At 44.7% G+C, this 12260-nt stretch overlaps 1 pseudogene; it reads right to left on the bottom strand.

The window, feature by feature from the left end:
- Positions 1-3654: 3654 nt before the first annotated feature.
- On the bottom strand, positions 3655-4533 carry LOC123074823 (coiled-coil domain-containing protein 97-like; annotated as a pseudogene).
- Between the last annotated feature and the right edge of the window lie 7727 nt (positions 4534-12260).

Below are 12260 nucleotides of genomic sequence, written 5' to 3'. Positions count from 1 at the left end.
CAGCCAGGAGCTGATGGCGGTCCATGGCGTGATGGCCGTTGTGCGTGTTGACCCGGAGGAACACCTCGCCTCCGCCGCCGCCGCCAACATGGTGCAGGCTCTGGCCCAGATGAAGTCCCCCAGCGACTACCCCCCAGGACTTAACAGGTAAGATCTGACCAGCTAAATCTTACCAATACCACTTGCAACGGCTATGATTTGTACGGTTGATGTATTAAGCATGTTCGTGCCTTGTTTATTTCAGCACTACACACTGTGTGATGTTCAAATATTACCGTGTCCGGCTCAATTTCACCAACACCAGCAACAAACTTACAATACATGACTCAGGATATCACTAGAGATGTTGCCCATTTGCTATTTTTAGTGGATGCTAACCCTGTTGCACTTGACATGCATGTCCATGTACTTACGCAGGGTCATAAAGGCCGATGCTTTTGCTTGTCGTCGAGGTGAGCTGCACCCCATGTCTTACAGTATTTCACATAATTTGTGCAATTGCAGTTTAACTTCTACCCATTTACTGGTTGCCTATAGGTACACATGTCAGTGGCACTGATCCACGCTTCGACCCGGAGGAATAACTCGCCTCCGCCGTCGCTGACTTTGGGCGAGCTCTGGCCAAGATGAAGTGCCCCAGCAACTACCTCTCAGGACTTGCCAAGTATGTACTCACCAGTTCAATCTTACCAATACCAGTTGCAATTAATGGCTATGTTCTGTACGGTCAATGTATTAAGCATGTTCTAGTAAACATGCCTAACACGTTTTTGCTACTATCCCTACCTTTTTATAGACATCTGGGCCATTCTCTGCTCTAGCAGCACCTGCCTTGTGATGTTTAACTATGCCAATTGCATTTTTATCAGTACCGGTTTCAATGTCTATTAAGCCTGTTGCAATTAACAGTTGAATCTATTTTTAAATAGTTGCAATATTTCAATAGCTACAAACTTACAAAACATGACTTGTGATGTTTAACTATGTCATTTGCTATTTTTGGTGGTTGCTAACCCTGTTATACTTAACATGCTTGTCCATGTACTTACGCAGGGTCATAACGGCCGATGTTGTTGTTTGCCGTCAAGGTTAGCTGCATCCCATGTCTTACAGTATTTCACATCATTTGTGCAATTGCAGTTTAACTTCTACCATTTACTGGTTGCCTGTAGGTACACATGTCAGTGGCACTGATCCACGCTTCGACCCGGAGGAAGAGCTCGCCTCCGCCGCCGCTGACTTTGGGCGGGCTCTGGCCAAGATGAAGTGCCCCAGCAACTACCTCTCAGGACTTACCAAGTATGTACCCACCAGTTCAATCTTACCAATACCAGCTGCAATTAATTGCTATATTTTGTATTGTCGATGTATTAAGCATGTTGTAGTAAACATGCCTAACACGTTTGAGCTATTTTCCCTACTTTTTATAGACAACCGGGCCATTATCTGCTCTGGCAGCACCTGCCCTGTGATGTTTAACTCTGCCAATTGCATTTTATCAGTACCGGTTTCAATGGCCATTAAGCCTGTTGCAATTAACAGTTGTATCCATTTTTAAAGAGTTGTATTTCACTAGCTACAAACTTACAAAACATGAATTAGGATGTTGTTAAGCCTGTTGCAATTAACAGTTGTATCCATTTTTTAATCCATCCCTTTGCTACCGTGCTACTCTTTTGAAATGAAGACCTGCGACAGGGGTTAGGAAGAAAATGAACATCTAATAATCTGCTACGGCAAAGTTTACTACTACTCCACCAGAGTATCTTAGTAAGGGAAACGGAGATAGAAAATAGATCTATCTATACTCAGCAAAAAAAAGGTAATCCTAGTTTCCTTGGGCGTTCTGAGTCCGGCAAAGTGGAGACGGACGACCACGGTCCCGACCTTGGCCCAATTGACCCACTGATCTTACAAAGGGTGAAGACTAGGACTTGCGGGAAGGCTGATACGTATTGTACAAAATGGTTCAGATAGACTGAGCAAAAAAGGGCTTCATTTCGATTCTCCAAATTGGAAAATCACATATGTCGGGCAGGGCACTCAAAGATCGCGGCCTCCACGGTGGTGACCATCGGGAACGGTGCTAACGCTTCCTTCTGGTTGTGCTCCTGGCTGGGAGGGAGGCAACTCTGCTCGGCATACCCCGACTTGTTCGCCCGAGCCATCCGCAAGAACAGAAGCGTAAAGGAGGCCTTGACCGATGATCGGTGGGTCCTCGACCTTCGCAACGGCGACTACAACAACGTTGTGCATCAAGTGGTGCAGCTGGCAAGAGAGATCAGGCAAGCTCAAATCAATCTGGAACCGGAGGCCCCGGACACGATCAAATGGAAGTTCAACAGCTCGGGCAACTACTCGACAAGCTCGGCGTACAACGCACAATTCGAAGGCAATCAGACATGCAGTTTCAAAACTATCATTTGGAAGATTTGGGCTCCGGGGAAAGTGAAGATGTTCCTCTGGCTTTTGCACCTCGACAGACTTTGGTGCAACGATCGCCTTCAAAGGAGAGGATGGACGAATGGTTATTTTTGCCCCATGTGTCTGCGCAACCTGGAGACCTCGCTGCACCTGATCTGGGAATGTCCAGTGGCAATGCAGGCCTGGAACACCGCGGCCTCCTGGACGGGGTGCAGCTCTTTAAACCAGCAAGTGTGGAGCAGTGCTGCAACGACAACGGACAAAGTTCAGATGATTGTGGCTTCCGCTGCCCCAGAACACAGGAAGGGCACGAAGACCATGATCGCCCTCATTTCCTGGCAGATCTGGCTGGAAAGAAATGCATGCATTTTCAGGGGCGAACAAGCTGACGCTAGGCACATCATCAAAGTATGCCAGAGCGACATGGAGCAATGGCGACTCGCCAGCGCACGATGCATCCAGCAGCCCTTTGGGGAAGTGACGTGAGATATCTCCATGTCGTTTTAGCTTAGTTCTAGCTTAGTTTTTCCAGATGGCCTGATCCTTTGGGGCCCGAAGTAAGATGGATTGCCTCTCTTTTCCATGATCGCTTGATCAGCTTCCGTAACTTTCTCCCTGCTAAATGAAATGAAAACCAGCTACGCTGGCCACTTTCAAAAAAAAAGATCTGGCCACTGAGGGCCCACCCCACCTCAAAGCACTATATCTGAAGTTAGAACTACAGTATGCAATAGCAGTTACATGGTGCCATATTAATCCTAGTTTCTTAGAGCAGGTCTGATAGATCTGAAATTAGAACTACGCAACAAACTAGCTCTAGCAGTTACACAATGGCATACAAAGAACGAATTTCACACACACAAAAAACCCTGAATTATTTAGACCCCCTCATCCATCTAAACAGTAAACGTATCCTAGCATAAACATAACCAGCCAAGAGGCTATTGTGGGGTATCTGCAACTGCAATACTACACTTAAGGGAACTGTAAAGCAGCTCTGCAGAGGAAAGTTGATTTTTTTTTCTTTCTACCTAACCATATACTGGGTTTGATGCAATACAGTCATTCCTGTAAAACAACTAACTTTCTACTACATCTGAAGACTTCACACAGTGTAGATTACGATTTTCCATAGACAAAGCAGACTACAAAGCAAGATTAATATTCTACAAGTCACAGCGAGTTTGATATAAGCGAAATCGATGTAAGCACAACTACATCGCCTCAATGTATCATCGAAGCACAAACTTGGACAGTTCTATGTAAGTACAAGCAATTGTAACACAGAAATTAAGCACAATCAATTCAGAAAATGTAGAGAGTAAGACTAATTGGCAGCAAGCAAACATCAGACGAACTAGGATTCTCGGTGTTCTCCTCCATGCCGATGTTCTCTTCATCATCCTCTTTCCTCCTCTTCTTCCTTTTCCTCTTCCTCCTCCTCCTCTTCTTCCTGCACCATCATCGGCCGCTCAATGGGACCGCCGACCCACTCGCTGGGGTCAACCCCTCGCCTCATCTGCTCCCCGCGGATCTTCTCCACGATGACAGCCTCCTCAGCCCGCCGCATCAGCGTCTCGGAGAACTTCTCCCCGGGCCGCACCATGGCGCGCCCGAAGGGGTCCTGGAACCTGCCGAGGTACTCGTGGTGCAGGTACGGCTCCCGCTCCCGCATCGCCTCCTCGGAGAAGTAGTCCCCCTGGGTCACCAGGCGGTGGAGGTAGGCGCGGCGCCGGTTGCGCACGCGCGCGGGGGCCGGGGCCTCCAGGCGGCAGCGGCGCGCAGGCGGCGGGGGTGCCAGCCCACCTCTTAGTCGTCCCGGAGCGCGTCGAAAGGGGCCAGCTCGTCCGGGCGCAGCGCGGTGCCGTACCGCTCGAGGAAGAGCGGCGCGTCGCGGGAGAGGAGGTCGAGGAGGGCCGACTTGCGCGCCGGCGGCGGCGGCGAGGTGCGGAGGAAGGCCGTGGGGAAGTAGAGGCCTTCGACGGCGGAGAGCCGGGCGGCGATGCGGTCCATCGCCGCGGACTCCATGGCGAGCGGCGGTAGCCTGGTGGGTCGGCGCCGGAGGAGGGGGTTGGCTGGTTCGGTCGGGCTTTGGCGGCGGTGCGCGGATTGTGGGTTGGGCTTTGAACTCTTCTATGGGGTCGGTTTCGTTTTCTAATGGGCCGTAAGGCCGTCGGGGTGTGTCCATCGTGAACGGATCAAAAGGTGACAACTAGATCCATTGTCCAGTAACAATTAGTTTTTTTCTCAAAGAAGTAACAAATTAATACGTATTTAAGGATTTTTTGCGAGGATAATAACGGTAACTTCATGAACATTATATTTGATAGTTTTCAATAATTCTAAAAAAATACAGTACGTTGGAACATCGATGTACCCCTTCGCAAAGAAAGAACATCGATGTACATTATAAATGTGCTAAATTTTTGTGTGGGAATGTATTTAAAACAAACGGTTGTTTTCATCCACAAGAAAAACCCCAACATTTGTTAGGCCTGAAATTTTCTCCTTAATCTGATGAGGGTTAAATGAAAATATCTGACGTCGGATTTCTAGGCATGGCAAATCTAACGTTTTCATGGCAATTTATATTTGGCGCAATGATAGCAATTTTAGTTTACAAGCACAACAATTTTCTGGCACAAAAAACTGAAGCGGATTTGCCATGCTCACCAACTAAAGTTGCCATTCTCGACGAACATAATTTGCCATTAAAAATGTTCGATTTATCATGCCTAAAAGCTGATGTTGCTGATTATTCGGGTCCTAAATGATCGAAGTCGTAATGTTTGCCTTAACAACGTGATTATCCTATTGTTATCGACCCTTAGTAGCTGCAAATATTTACATACATATATGTCCTAAAAATTGAAAAAAGTCCATCGCCGCGGGCTCCATGGTGAGCGGCGGTGGGTCGGTGCCGGAGGAGGGCGGATGGTTCGGGCTTTGGCGGTGTGCGGATTGGTGGGTTGGGCTTTGAAATTTTCTCTATGGGGTCGGTTTCGTTTTCTAATCGTCCGTAAGGCCGTCGTGGTGTGTCCATCTTGAACAGATCAAAAGGTGACAATTAGATCAACTCAAAAAAGAAGGTGACAATTAGACCCATTGTCCAGTAACAATTAGTTTTCTTCTCAAAAGAAGTAGCAATTATTAGTTTTAAAGAGAAAGTAGGAGTACTAAATAATATTTAAAGATTTTTTGCAAGGATAATAACGATAACTTCATGAACATTGTATTTGATAGTTTTCAATAATTCTAAATAAAATACAGTACGTTAGAACATCGATGTACCCCTTCGCAAAGAAAGAACATCAATATACATTATAAACGTGCTGAATTTAACAAATAAACTGATATTCGTGTGGGAATGTATATAAAACCAATGCTTGTTTTCATCCGCAAAAAAACCCAACATTGTTAGGCCTGAAATTTTTCTCCTTAATCTAGTGAGGGTTAAATGAGCAAAAACGCTAAAAATATGACGTCAGATTTCTAGGCATGGCAAATCTCACGTTTTCATCGCAATTTATATTTGGCGCAATGATGACAATTTTAGTTTGCAAGCACAACAATTTCCTGACAAAAAATAAAAGCTGAAGCGGATTTGCCATGCTCGCCAACTAAACTTGCCATTCTCGATGAACATATTTGCCGTTAAAAAATGTTCGATCTATCATGCCTAAAAGCTGACGTTCGCTGAATATTCGGTTCCTAAATGAATTGAAGTCATTATGTTTTGCCTTAACAACGTGATTGTCCTATTGTTTATCGCCCCTTAGTAGCTGCAAATATTTACATACATATATGCCCTAAAAATTGAAAAAAGTCTTCACACTCTTTTTTAAGGCAGAGGCCGAGCAAGGTCGGTGGTGCAGCAAGTGATCAACATGCCCAACGGACATGCCAGTTGGGAAATGTTGACACAAGTGGTCTCATGCATGGGAAAGCTTGCCCTAGCGATGTACAACAGGAGATCAAGGTTGTGTTGCAGGGTTACACAAATATAGTTTGAGCAAAAAAATTGGGGCTCCCCACACCAATGGGCCGAATGGCATGAGGGATTTTTCACATCATCCAAGCGCAACTTCTGAAAGGAATGGTGTAATACGGAGAATTTTCTAACGGCGGCAAAGAAATCCTCATCAAGGTAGTTATGCAATCCCCGCCGACCTATTTGATGGATGTCTTTAAACTTCCCGGGCCTTTATGAAGAACTCCTGAAAATCATGTGAGAGTTTTGATGGGATGCAAGCAAAGATATCCATTGCACCCACTAGATCTCTTGGGAATGCATGATCCATCACAAACCTGGTGGTGGTATGGGTTTCTGATATTTACAACTCTTTAATCAGGCAGTGCTGGCTAAACAGACATCGATGCTTTTGTTGCGACATGCTAAGTTTTCTCCCCTATTGCTAGTAGGTTGATGGGTCGCATGCCTGGCACACATGTTTTGGCCTTGCTTGTGTGTCCATAACTCAAAATAGGTGACCTAACAGCCGCCGCCCGACTAAGCATACCAATAGTCACCAAATTCATATGGGCTACTAAGGAGTAGGCAACGATCATCTTAAAATCGATCTGTCTTAAAGTGGTCAAAGAAGTATATATTATAATATTAGATGATGCAAAGAGCCCCTAGGAAGCCTATGTGGAACAGACAGACGCAGAGGCTCCCAGTAGGCCACACATGGGCGCGACGCAAAGCCGGGCTAGTTCGGTCATGACAAATGGGGCGTGCGTCGCGCCCACCTGTGCCGGCTCACGCGCCTCCCCCTTCGACCCCTGCAAGGCGAGGACGCCAACGCGCGGGTCCGGCATCCGCTCTCGCGTACGAGTGGGCATGTGAAAGGGCCCTGCAAGACGGTGGCCCCGTCCCTCTACTCGCGGTCCACCGTCATGGACATCCATGGCGGGTCACCTGGGTGCCTGCCGTCCCAGCAGATCAGATGATGCGAAGAGCTCCCAAGAGGCTCTCACGGAACACCACCCGACAACGGACGCACGGAGGGCCTCCTCGCCCGTGAAGCCCCCAGAAGGTGGGTACTCCAACATCCTTTTATAGGAGTAAAGGCATCCCTAAAGTTGGCCCTCAAACGTCCGCTTCCGTCTGGACTGAGCCATCTGGACCCATTCTGCCATCCAACAAGGTATCCCATCGGGTGCTACCTCTTGAGCACTGCGTTGGTTTTCCCTTGAAGAGGAAAGGGTGATGCAGTAAAGTAGCGTAAGTATTTCCCTCAGTTTTTTAGAACCAAGGTATCAATCCAGTAGGAGGCCATGCACGAGTCCCTCGCACCTACACAAACAAATAAAATCCTCGCAACCAACGCAATAAAGGGGTTGTCAATCCCTTCACGGTCACTTACGAAAGTGAGATCTGATAGATATGATAAGATAATTTTTTGGTATTTTTATGATAAAGATGCAAAGTAAAATAAAAGGCAATAAAAATAGCTAAGTGTTGGAAGATTAATATGATGGAAAATAGATCCTGGGGCCATAGGTTTCACTAGTGGCTTCTCTCGAGAGCATAAATATTACGGTGGGTAAACAAATTACTGTTGAGCAATTGACAGAATTGAGCATAGTTATGAGAATATCTAGGTATGATCATGTATATAGGTATCACGTCCGCGACAAGTAGACCGACTCCTGCCTGCATCTACTACTATTACTCCACACATTGACCGCTATCCAGCATGCATCTAGAGTATTAAGTTCAAAAGAACAGAGTAACGCTTTAAGTAAGATGACATGATGTAGAGGGATAAACTCATGCAATATGATATAAACCCCATCTTGTTATCCTCGATGGCAACAATACAATACGTGCCTTGCTGCCCCTACTGTCACTGGGAAAGGACACCGCAAGATTGAACCCAAAGCTAAGCACTTCTCCCATTGCAAGAAAGATCAATCTAGTAGGCCAAACCAAACTGATAATTCGAAGAGACTTGCAAAGATAACCAATCATACATAAAAGAATTCAGAAAAGATTCAAATATTGTTCATAGATAAACTTGATCATAAACCCACAATTCATCGGTCTCAACAAACACACCGCAAAAGAAGATTGCATCGAATAGATCTACACGAGAGAGGGGGAGAACATTGTATTGAGATCCAAAAAGAGAGAAGAAGCCATCTAGCTAATAACTATGGACCCGAAGGTCTGAGGTAAACTACTCACACATCATCGGAGAGGCTATGGTGTTGATGTAGAAGCCCTCCGTGATCGATGCCCCCTCCGGCGGAGCTCCGGAAAAGGCCCCAAGATGGGATCTCATGGGTACAGAAGGTTGCGGCGGTGGAATTAGGTTTTTGGCTCCGTATCTGGTAGTTTGGGGGTACGTAGGTATATATAGGAGGAAGAAGTACGTCGGTGGAGCAACGTGGGCCCCACGAGGGTGGAGGGCGCGCCTAGGGGGGTAGGTGCGCCCCCTACCTCGTGCCTTCCTGGTTGATGTCTTGACGTAGGGTCCAAGTCCTCTAGATCACGTTCGTTCCGAAAATCACGTTCCCGAAGGTTTCATTCCGTTTGGACTCCGTTTGATATTCTTTTTCTGCGAAACTCTGAAATAGGCAAAAAACAGCAATTCTGGGCTGGGCCTCCGGTTAATAGGTTAGTCCCAAAAATAATATAAAAGTGTATAATAAAGCCCAATAATGTCGAAAACAGAATATAATATAGCATGGAACAATAAAAAATTATAGATACGTTGGAGACGTATCAAGCATCCCCAAGCTTAATTCCTGCTCGTCCTCGAGTAGGTAAATGATAAAAATAGAATTTTTGATGTGGAATGCTACTTGGCATAATTTCAATGTAATTCTCTTAATTGTGGTATGAATATTCAGATCCGAAAGATTCAAGACAAAGTTTAATATTGACATAAAAATAATAATACTTCAAGCATACTAACTAAGCAATTATGTCTTCTCAAAATAACATGGCCAAAGAAAGTTATCCCTACAAAATCATATAGTCTGGCTATGCTCTATCTTCACCACACAAAGTATTTAAATCATGCACAACCCTGATGACAAGCCAAGCAATTGTTTCATACTTTTGATGTTCTCAAACTTTTTCAATCTTCACGCAATACATGAGCGTGAGCCATGGACATAGCACTATATGTGGAATAGAATGGTGGTTGTGGAGAAGACAAAAAGAAGAAGATAGTCTCACATCAACTAGGCGTATCAACTGGCTATGGAGATGCCCATTAATAGATATCAATGTGAGTGAGTAGGGATTGCCATGCAACGGATGTACTAGAGCTATAAGTATATGAAAGCCCAACAAAAGGAACTAAGTGGGTGTGCATCCAACTCGCTTGCTCACGAAGACCTAGGGCATTTTGAGAAAGCCCATCATTGGAATATACAAGCCAAGTTCTATAATGAAAAATTTCCACTAGTATATGAAAGTGATATCATAGGAGACTCTCTATCATGAAGATCATGGTGCTACTTTGAAGCACAAGTGTGGTAAAAGGATAGTAACATTGTCCCTTCTCTCTTTTTCTCTCATTTTTTTATTTGGGCATTTTCTCTTTTTTATGGCCTTTGTTTTAAAATTCAGTCCGGAGTCTCATCCCGACTTGTGGGGGAATCATAGTCTCCATCATGCTTTCCTCACTTGGGACAATGCTCTAAAAAATGATGATCATCACACTTTTATTTACTTACAACTCAATACTTAGAACAAAATATGACTCTATGTGAATGCCTCCGGCGGTATACCGGGGTATGCAATGAATCAAGAGTGACATGTATGAAAGAATTATGAACGGTGGCTTTGCCACAAATACAATGTCAACTACATGATCATGCAAAGCAATATGACAATGATGGAGCGTGTCATAGTAAACGGAACGGTGGTAAGTTGCATGACAATATATCTCGGAATGGCTATGGAAATGCCATGGTAGGTAGGTATGGTGGCTGTTTTGAGGAAGGTATATGGTGGGTGTATGATACCGGCGAAAAGTGCGCGGTATTAGAGAGGCTAGCAATAGTGGAAGAAAGAAAGTGCGTATAATCCATGGACTCAACATTAGTCATAAAGAACTCATATACTTATTGCAAAATCTACAAGTTATCGAAGCAAAGTATTACGCGCATGCTCCTAGGGGGATAGATTGGTAGGAAAAGACCATCGCTCATCCCCGACCGCCACTCATAAGGAAGACAATCAATAAATAAAGCATGCTCCGACTTCATCACATAACGGTTCACCATACGTGCATGCTACGGGAATCACAAACTTTAACACAAGTATTTCTCAAATTCAAAACTACTCAACTAGCATGACTCTAATATCACCATCTTCATATCTCAAAACAATTATCAAGTATCAAACTTCTCATAGTATTCAACACACTCATAAGAATTTTTTTACTAATCTTGAATGCCTAGCATAATTAAAGCAAATTACCACGCTGTTTTGTAGGACTCTCAAAATAATCTAAGTGAAGCATGAGAGAACAAAAGTTTCTATAAAACAAATTCACCACCGTGCTCTAAAAGATATAAGTGAAGCACTAGAGGAAAAACTATATAGCTCAAAAGATATAAGTGAAGCACATAGAGTATTCTAACAATTTCCGAATCATATGTGTCTCTCTCAAAAGGTGTGTACAGAAAGGATGATTGTGGCAAACTAATAAATAAAGACTCAAATAATACAAGACACTCCAAGCAAAACACATATCATGTGGTGAATAAAAAATATAGCTCCAAGTAAAGTTACCGATGGAAGTAGACGAAAGAGGGGATGCCTTCAAGGGCATCCCCAAGCTTTGGCTTTTAGGTGTCCTTAGATTATCTTGGGGTGCCATGGGCATCCCCAAGCTTAGGCTCTTTCCACTCCTTGTTCCATAATCCGTCAAATCTTTTACCCAAAACTTGAAAACTTCACAACACAAAACTTAACAGAAAATCTCGTGAGCTCCGTTAGCGAAAGAAAAGAAAACACCACTTCAAGGTACAGTAATGAACTCATTCTTTATTTATATTGGTGTTAAACCTACTGTATTCCAACTTCTCTATGGTTTATAAACTATTTTACTAGCCATAGATTCATCAAAATAAGCAAACAACACACGAAAAACAAAATCTGTCAAAAACAGAACAGTATGTAGTAATCTGTAACTAACGCAAACTTCTGGAACTCCAAAAATTCAGCCAAAATAGGAAGTCCTAGACCATTTGTTTATTGATCAGCAGCAATTAGAATCAATATTTTATCACGTTCTGGTGATTTTTAACAATTATTTTCGTGAACAAAAAGTTTCTGGAATTTTCAGCAAGATCAAATAACTATCATCCAAGAAGATCCTATAGGTTTAACTTGGCACTGTTGGGAATCGTAGCATAATTTAAAATTTTCCTACGCTCACCAAGATGCATCTATGGAGTCTACTAGCAACGAGGGGAAAGGAGTGCATCTACATACCCTTGTAGATCGCGAGCGGAAGCGTTCCAATGAACGTGGATGACGGAGTCGTACTTGCCGTGATCCAAATCACCGATGACCGAGTGCCGAACGGACGGCACCTCCGCGTTCAACACACGTACGGTGCAGCGACGTCTCCTCCTTCTTGATCCAGCAAGGGGGAAGGAGAGGTTGATGGAGATCCAGCGGCACGACGACGTGGTGGTGGATGTAGCGGGTCTCCGGCAGGGCTTCGCCAAGCTTCTGCGAGAGAGAGAGAGGTGTTGCAGGGGAGGAGGGAGGCGCCCAAGGCTGTAGGTTACTGCCCTCCCTCCCCCCTTTATATAGGCCCCCTTGGGAGGGGGGGCCGGCCAAAACCCATCTAGGGTTGGGG

Source organism: Triticum aestivum, chromosome 3D (assembly GCF_018294505.1).
Source record: "Triticum aestivum cultivar Chinese Spring chromosome 3D, IWGSC CS RefSeq v2.1, whole genome shotgun sequence".
Classification (NCBI taxonomy): domain Eukaryota; kingdom Viridiplantae; phylum Streptophyta; class Magnoliopsida; order Poales; family Poaceae; genus Triticum; species Triticum aestivum.
The sequence above is the reverse complement of the archived record's forward strand: the minus strand, read 5'-3'. Positions and strand labels throughout refer to the sequence as shown.